The following is an 8875-nucleotide window of genomic DNA, read 5'->3' on the forward strand; positions in this document are numbered from 1 at the left end:
TTTCATGCATTTCCCCACATCTGTACCCCAGAGTTCACAGTGGGGAGGGAACCCTGGCAGTGATAAATTGTCTTCCATGTCCACTGAAGGTAGGGCAAGAAGTAATCTACAGCAAGGGAGATACAGGCTAGATACAAGGAAAGCCTTTAGCTATAAGTGCAGTTAAGTACTGGAATAGGCTTCCAAGGAAGGTTGTGGAATCCCCATCATTGGAGGTTTCTAAGAACAGGTGGGACAAACACCTGTCAGAGATGGTCTAGGTTTACTTGGCCCTGACTCAGCACAGCAGGATGGACTAGATGACTTCTCGCGCTCCTTTTCAGCCCTGCATTTGTATGATTTTATAAAGACCGTGTGCAAGTGCTTTGCCAAATAGGAACCAATTTAACCAAATCCTTAAATGCTTCACTGAACTGGGGCTAAAGTTGGAAGAGTCAAAATGAAATGGATAAATCCTTATAAACTGGAAGAACTCCTGATTTAGTCCAGTTTACTTTGTATGCAGCTATGAGGGAGAGTAATTCAATTTAGAGATTGTGGCACTGGGATCAGAGACTTTCAGTTTAGGTATATATTCTGCACTCCAGACCACAATACAGGAGTGGGCTTGTATTGCTATAACTTCCTTTCCCATAGCAGCATCAAATATTCAGAGGAAGAGGGAGCAGCCCCATCTTGTTCCACAATTGAATAAACAGGGCTTGGCTAACCAGGGGCTGCTAACAGGGAGTTTCAAGAGGGAGTTCTTTAGGTGAAGGAGGAGCAAATACGGGACCCTTGGGATAAGTGGCTGTCTGTAGTGTGTGTTTGTGTTTGGGGGTTACATGGTGTGCGCTGAGCTTGTGTTTGTTTATTTTGTTTTGTTTGAAGGACCGTGTGCTGTGGCCGGCAGTTGGAAGCTGTGAGCTTCTAAACAAGGTTTGAAATCTAGACGCCTCTGTTCATTGGCTGAGCCTTAGGCAGGGGGCGGGGCTATCAAGGAGGCCAGGGCTTTATAAAGCAGTAAGCAAGCAACCAGGGAGCTTTGTGACCAAGGGCTGCTAACAGGGAGTTTGGAGAGGGAGTGGGAAGGGGGCAAGGTACACTTACACTAAACTATAATCAAAAGGTCTTGATTTAAACAAAAACCCTATCATTAACCTAGGTAACTGTAACCTATTACTTTAAATTTCAAGAGTTTTCCTGATCCCACCTGCAGGCCCGGAGGCTCTGCAAGGAAACTTATGATCTGATTCATTCTGCAGAGAGCTAATTTAGAACAAAGTGGGGTGAGTTGTGCTTCTCTGCCTTATAGTATGTTTACTCTGTACACCACTGGTGGTAGTGTGTAGGGTACTTGTAGCTACACATAGCAGTGAAAAACAGACTTTGTCCACACTGCAGTGCGTAGTGACATGTGGCAGTGAAAGGCTCTAGCAGTGGGGAGGCAGTGGAGAAAGGTTTTAGCAGCAGTGACATAGTGGGACACTACATTGCTAAAAATAGTAGTGTAGATGGAAGAGCCACTGGCTGGGCATGTAGAGGATCATGAAGGGTACATACTTTAAGGGTTCAGGTGTGTCTTTACTCACCTAAGCAATGCCTCATAATGTGCACTGCTATTTACACTGGTGCTAGGAGGCATGTTAGGTTACCTACTCTACACGCCACCCTAAGGATTGTGCAGTGTACATATAGCCTTAGGGAAGAAGCCTGCTTTGTCTCTCTCTGTTTTGAGGTTCTTGCTTGTTATTATTTTGAATTCTAAAGAAATAAGTGTTATGTTGCAACCTTCCAGAAAGTGTATTTCAGGCTTTCATCTAACTTCTCTGTCTGTGTGATGTGAACATAAAATTGTTTCTACCCTGTAGGGGTCAGGAGTATGTCAGTATTGGCACACCATCCAGTTCATTATGAGACTGGGCTGAGCACTTAGGGAGATGGGGGTTGGATGAAAGGTGCTTTATTTACATAGAATAAAAATAGAACAGAATAATATAATGCTATTCTACTCAGGATCTGATATGATAGAACTTTAAGTGATATAGCTTGCTTTAATGAATTTATATCATGCAATGCACATTGTGTGTTTTTGATACACATCTTAAACATTTGTGACCTGAAAGAACCTTTGCACTATTTCTGGCAATGCTACTGACATGGAATTTCTGATTTCACACCACAATAGACCCCTTTTTCCTACCATCTCTCCCCATTAGTTACTCTGAAGGATGTTTTGCTAGACTGTCACTGAGTAATAATCACTTTTCTAGTTAGCACTTTTCTTACAGCACATTTCACATCCCTGTTCCTCCGGCTGTAGAATTGGGAGTTCAACATTACAATAAGCAATCACAATAAGAATGTACAAGATGATGATGATGAGAAATGTGCTCATTTCAAACAAATAGCCAGAGGTAAAAAGTAGCATCTTGTTGACAGAGACATTACTGCAAGAGAAAAGGAGTACTTGTGGCACCTTAGAGACTAACAAATTTATTAGAGCATAGCGGCCGGGTGAGCCTGGGTTGGTTTTGGTCTGATAAATGCACGCAGCCCCGGAGGCAGGAGAGTTTTAGGAGAAGGGTAAGATCACAGTAAAAGTGATTGATGACATTGGAATCACAAAAGGATAATCTCAGCAAACTACTTGTGTTTATCAAAGACTTCACAAAGCCCCAGAAATATGACCCAACAACCAGCATTATGCAGACCCTCTTGGTCATGGTGACTGTGTAGAGCAATAGGTTACAGGTGGCCACATAGTGATCATGCACCATCACAGCCAGGAGGAAAATCTCAGTGGTGACAAATACAACAAAAAAGCCATATTGCATAATGCACCCCCTATATGAAATGACTTTGCTTTCCACTAAGAAATTGAACAGCATATTGGGAGCAATATTCCAGTCCCTGGAAAAGTCATGGAGCTGGTCCTCAAGGAAACCATTTTGAAGCACTTGGAGGAGAGGAAGGTCAACATGGATTCACCAAGGGCACGTCATGCCTAGCCTACCTGATTGTCTTCTATGATGAGATAACTGGCTCTGTGGATATGGGGAAAGCAATGGATGTGATATATCTTGACTTTAGCAAAGCTTTTGATACAATCTCCCACAGTATTCTTGCCAGCAAGTTAAAAAGTATGGATTGGATGAATTGATAGAAAGCTGGCTATATTGTCAGGCTTGATCAATGGCTCGATGTCTAGTTGGCAGCTGGTATCAAGCGGAGTGCCCCAGGGGTCGGTTTTGTTCAACATCTTTATTAATGATCTAAACAATGGGATAGATTGCACCCTCAGCAAGTTTGCGGATGGCACCAAGCTGCAGGGAGAGGTAGATAGATTGGAGGGTAGGAATAGGGTCCAGAGTGACCTAGACAAATTGGAGGATTGGGCCAAAAGAAATCTGATGAGGTTCAACAAGGACAAGTGCAGAGTCCTGCACTTAGGATGGAAGAATCCCATGCACCGCTACAGGCTGGGGACCGACTGGCTAAGCAGCAGTTGTTCAGAAAAGGACATGGGGATTAGAGTGGATGAGAAGCTGGATATGAATCAGTAGCGTGCCCATGTTGCCAAGAAGGCTAACGGCATATTGGGCTGCACTAGTAGGAGCATTGCCAGCAGATCGAGGGAAGAGATTATTTCCCTCTATTCTGCACTGGTGAGGCCACATCTGGAGTATTGTGTCCAGTTTTGCCCTCTTCCCCCCATTACAGAAAGAATGGGGAGAAATTGGAGAGAGTCCAGTGAAGGGCAACAAAAATGATTAGGGGACTGGGGCACATGACTTACAAGGAGAGGCTGAGGGAACTGGGCTTGTTTAGTCTGCAAAAGAGAAGAGTGAGGGGGGATCTGATAGCAGCCTTCAGCTACCTGAAGAGGGGTTCCAAAGAGGATGGAGCTTGGCTGTTCTTAGTGATGGCAGATGACAGAACAAGGAGCAATGGTCTTAGGTTTCAGTGGGCAAGCTCTAGGTTGGATATCATGAAACACTATTTCACTAGGAGGGTGGTGAAGCATTGGAATGGGTTACCTAGGGAGGTGGTGGAATCTCCATCCTTAGAGGTTTTTAAGGCCCAGCCTGACAAAGCCCTGGCTGGGATGATTTTGTTGGGGTTGGTCCTGCTTTGAACAGGGGGTTGGACTAGATGATCTCCTGAGGTCTCTTCCAACCCTAATCTTCTATGATTCTATGAATAGTAGGCATCTAGGAATGACAAGTTTCTGAGGCAGAAGTACATAGGTGTGTGGAGTTGGGTGTCAATCTGAATTAACAAAATCATCCCTAAATTCCCCAGCAAGATGATGAGATAGATGAGAAAAAATATGATTAAGAGTAGGACCTGCACCTCTGGGCGATCTGTTAATGCAATGAGAATTAATTTGGTCACTGTCGTGTGACTGTCTCCAATCATTCATCTAACTTCTTTGTTATCTACAGAGAAAAATAATCATAAAACTTATAAAAAGAAAAAGGAGTACGTGGGGCACCTTAGAGACTAACAAATTTATTTGAGCATAAGCTTTCGTGAGCTACAGCTCCGTGAGCTGTAGCCCACGAAAGCTTATGCTCAAATAAATTTGTTAGTCTCTAAGGTGCCCCACGTACTCCTTTTTCTTTTTGCGAATACAGACTAACGCGGCTGCTACTCTGAAACCGGTCATAAAACTTATAGTAACTGATTTACATTTACACAGCGCTACGGGCAGATTCTGGGTTTTTCAGTGCCCCATCTTCCTGTAGGTGCTGGCAATAGTTGCAAGACCTCCACAGAGTAGGCAGCAGACAAATTAAAACAGTCTGGAATGCATAGCAAAGTATGACCGTAACATACTAACCAGTGGGTTACATATACACAATGTATGTGTTATGTCCCATTCACTGCCTGCTGTACAGGGGATGTGATCCTGTTATAGGCCATTGCTTCAATGGCTGGTTCTTTAGCCAAGCTGTAGTCACTCGTGCTTTGCATTCTAGAGATTCCCAGTTCAGTCCCTGCTGTTGGCTAACATGGTAACCATCACACATATGAATTACTATGACATCATCAATTATATGATCATGTTGTATACCTGAAATAGTATATTCTTATACAAAAATATAAATCCTTAGATAGACAGGTTGTTAGAATCCATTGTGACTACACAGTAGTTAATGCACTTACTCTCAAAATAATCCAGTGGTAAGAGGGCACAGAATTCGTCTTAATATCCCTTAACACCATTTACATTAAAATTATAAAACATTTCATATGTAAACAATATTGAACACATAAAAAAATACCACCACAGAGTATTAGTGAAAATGAGCTGGCATTTACAGTGGTTTAGAAATAAATTACAATGTGAATTGTTTCAAAGACTATGACACTATCAATAGTATTTTGTTAATACATCTTACTGTGAAGGGGACATTTTCAGTTAAGTAGAATAGCAGGGAAAAAGACCGAAAAAGTTCTTTTCAAAAACCACCCACTGCCCCAGATCCACCCAATTCTTTGATAATTTCCATTTAAATGGGCAGGGCTTCAAGTAGGTTATTTAGGAAGAAATACATGATTTGACAGTGTGTTAAATTTTTAAAGGACATATTTTAAATTAATTCACAGATGTACTAATACATTCTCAGAAAATTCATTCTTTAGTTAGAGAGTAGTGCGGTAAGTTTTTGGAGGACATGGGTGATCACTCGTTACCAAGTATGATCATCTTCCATGGGAATTATGTGTTCTCAGGTGGCTAATAAGGCCAATCCTTGAACTACAAGTTCTATTACAATGAGGGCAGATGTTTTCAAGCTCAGCAGGAGGCTGTTGACCATGACTGGAGACCAGTCTCTCCTTCCTCCGGAGCCGCTTGTCCTCTTCGGCTTCTCAGTGAGCAAGTTCAAAATGCAAGGGACCATCACGTAGGACTTCACTCCATTTTAAGTGATCCTGGGCAAGTATCAATGTCATTACTACATTTTTTTAGGTTGTCCTTCAGCAAGTCCTTATAAAACACTTCTGTTTTCCACTCATGTTATGGTACCCTTCTTTCAGCTGAGAGAACAGGACCTGTTTTGGGAGGCGATGGTCTGGCATCCAGACCTGACCAGTCCAGCAGAATTGCTGATGGATGATCATGGCCTCAATACTGGTGGTTTTTGCCTCTTCCAGAACATTGGTGCGCCTATCTTCCCATTTGATCTTGAGAAACTTACGAAGGTAGCATCAATGCTCTCAAGGACTTTCAAGTGGTGTCTATAGGTTGTCCAAGTTTCAGACCCCTACAACAGTGTTGGGAGAATAACTGCTTGATAAACAAGCAGCTTGGTGTCTGTTCGAATGTCGTGATGTTCAATAACCCTGTGCCACAAACGAGAAAAACCTATACTAGCACAGCTCAGGCGATGTTGAATTTCTGTATCAATATCTGCCTTGGATGAAAGATGACTTCCAAGCTAGAGGAAGTGATCGACATTATCCAGTGCCACTCCATTGCCTGATTTAAGAGTAGCAGCCGTGTTAGTCTGTATTTGCAAAAAAGAAAAGGAGTACTTGTGGCACCTTAGCTCTGGTCTACACTAGATGTTGAGGTCGAATTTAGCAGCATTAAAATCGATGTAACCCTGCACCCGTCCACATGACGAAGCCCTTTTTTTCGACTTAAAGGGCTCTTAAAATCGATTTCCTTACTCCACCTGCCAAGGGGATTAGCGCTGAAATCGGTTTTGCTGGGTCAAATTTGGGGTACTGTGGATGCAAATTAGATGGTATTGACCTCCAGGAGCTATCCCAGAGTGCTCCATTGTGACTGCTCTGGACAGCACTCTCAATTCAGATGCACTGACCAGGTAGACAGGAAAAGGCCCGTGAACTTTTGAATTTCAATTTCCTGTTTGGCCAGTGTGGAAAGCTGCAGGTGATCATGCAGAGCTCATCAGCAGAGGTGACCATGATGGAGTCCCAGAATCGCAAAAGAGCTCCAGCATGGACCGAACGGGAGGTACGGGATCTGATCGCTGTATGGGGAGAGGAATCTATGCTATCAGAACTCTGTTCCAGTTTTCGAAATGCCAAAACATTTGTGAAAATCTCCCAGGGCATGAAGGACAGAGGCCATAACAGGGGACCTGAAGCAGTGCCGCGTGAAACTTAAGGAGCTGAGGCAAGCCTACCAGAAAACCAGAGAGGCGAACAGCCGCTCTGGGTCAGAGCCCCAAACATGCCGCTTCTATGATGAGCTGCATGCCATTTTAGGGGGTTCAGCCACCACTACCCCAGCCGTGTTGTTTGACTCCTTCAACGGAGATGGAGGCAACATGGAAGCAGGTTTTGGGGACGAGGAAGACGATGATGATGAGGTTGTAGATAGCTCACAGCAAACAAGCAGAGAAACCGGTTTTCCCAACAGCCAGGAACTGTTTCTCACCCTGGACCTGGAGCCAGTACACCCGAACCCACACAAGGCTGCCTCCTGGACCTACCAGGCAGAGAAGGGGCCTCTGGTGAGTATACCTTTTAAAATACTATACAAGGTTTAAAAGCCAGCATGTTTAATATGATTAATTTGCCCTGGCATTCATGGGTCTCCTGAATATACTCCCAAAGTCTTTGCAAAAGGTTTCTGGGCATGGCAGCCTTATTCCATCCACCATAGTAGGACACTTTACCACTCTAGGCCAGTAGCATGTACTCGGGAATCATTGTAGAACAAAAAGAAAAGGAGTACTTGTGGCACCTTAAAGACTAACAAATTTATAAGAGCATAAGCTTTTGTGAGCTACAGCTCACTTCATCGGATGTATTACAAAGCATTGCAGTGTACGTTTGCTGGCCTTCAAACAACATCCATTCTTTATCTCTCTGCATTATCCTCAGGAGAGTGATATCATTCATGGTCACCTAGTTGAAATAGGGTGCTTTTCTTGAGGGGACATTCAGAGGTGCCCGTTCCTGCTGGACTGTTTGCCTATGGCTGAACAGAAACGTTCCCTGCCGTTAGCCATACGGTAGGGGGAGGCAAAATGCGACCTTGTAATGAAAGCACATGTGCTATGTATGTAATGTTAACAGCAAGGTTTACCATGAAAGAGTGTACCCATTGTTCTATAAAAGGTGTCTTTTCAAATACCACTGTCCCTTTTTTTTCCCCCTCCACCAGCTGCATGTGTTTCAAGGATCACAGGATCTTCTCCTTCCCAGAGGCTAGCGAGATTAGAAGGCGAAAAAAATACACTCGTGATGAAATGTTCTCTGAGCTCATGCTGTCCTCCCACACTGACAGAGCACAGACGAATGCATGGAAGCAGACAACGTCAGAGTGCAGCAAAGCACAAAATGACTGGGAGGAGAGGTGGCGGGCTGAAGCTGAAAGGTGGCGGCAGCATGATGAGAGTAGGCAGGATTCAATGCTTAGGCTGCTGGAGGATCAAACTAATATGCTCCAGTGTATGGTTGAGCTGCAGGAAAGGCAGCAGGAGCACAGACCGCCGCTACAGCCTCTGTGTAACCAACTGCCCTCCTCCCCAAGTTCCACAGCCTCCTCACCCAGATGACCAAGAACGCGGTGGGGGAGCCTCCAGCCACCCAGCCATTCCACCCCAGAGGATTGCCCAAATAACAGAAGGCTGGCATTCAATAAGTTTTAAACTTTTAAAGTGCTGGGTGGCTGTCCTTCCCTCCTCCACCACCCCTCCTGGGCTACTTTGGTAATTATCCCCCTCTTAATAAAGAATGCATGAATGTGAAGCAACAATGACTTTATTGCCTCTGCAAGTGGTGATCGAAGGGAGGTGGGGAGGGTGGTTAGCTTACAGGGAAGTAGAGTGAACCAATGGGCAGGGGGGGGGTTCCATCAAGGAGAAACAAACAGAACTTTCACACGGTAGCCTGGCCAGTCATGAAA

General features: G+C 44.2%; 1 pseudogene; it reads right to left on the bottom strand.

Annotated features, from left to right (window-relative positions):
• Positions 1 to 2226: 2226 nt before the first annotated feature.
• LOC119858041 lies at positions 2227 to 4433 on the bottom strand (annotated as a pseudogene).
• Between the last annotated feature and the right edge of the window lie 4442 nt (positions 4434 to 8875).

Source organism: Dermochelys coriacea, chromosome 6 (assembly GCF_009764565.3).
Source record: "Dermochelys coriacea isolate rDerCor1 chromosome 6, rDerCor1.pri.v4, whole genome shotgun sequence".
NCBI lineage: Eukaryota > Metazoa > Chordata > Testudines > Dermochelyidae > Dermochelys > Dermochelys coriacea.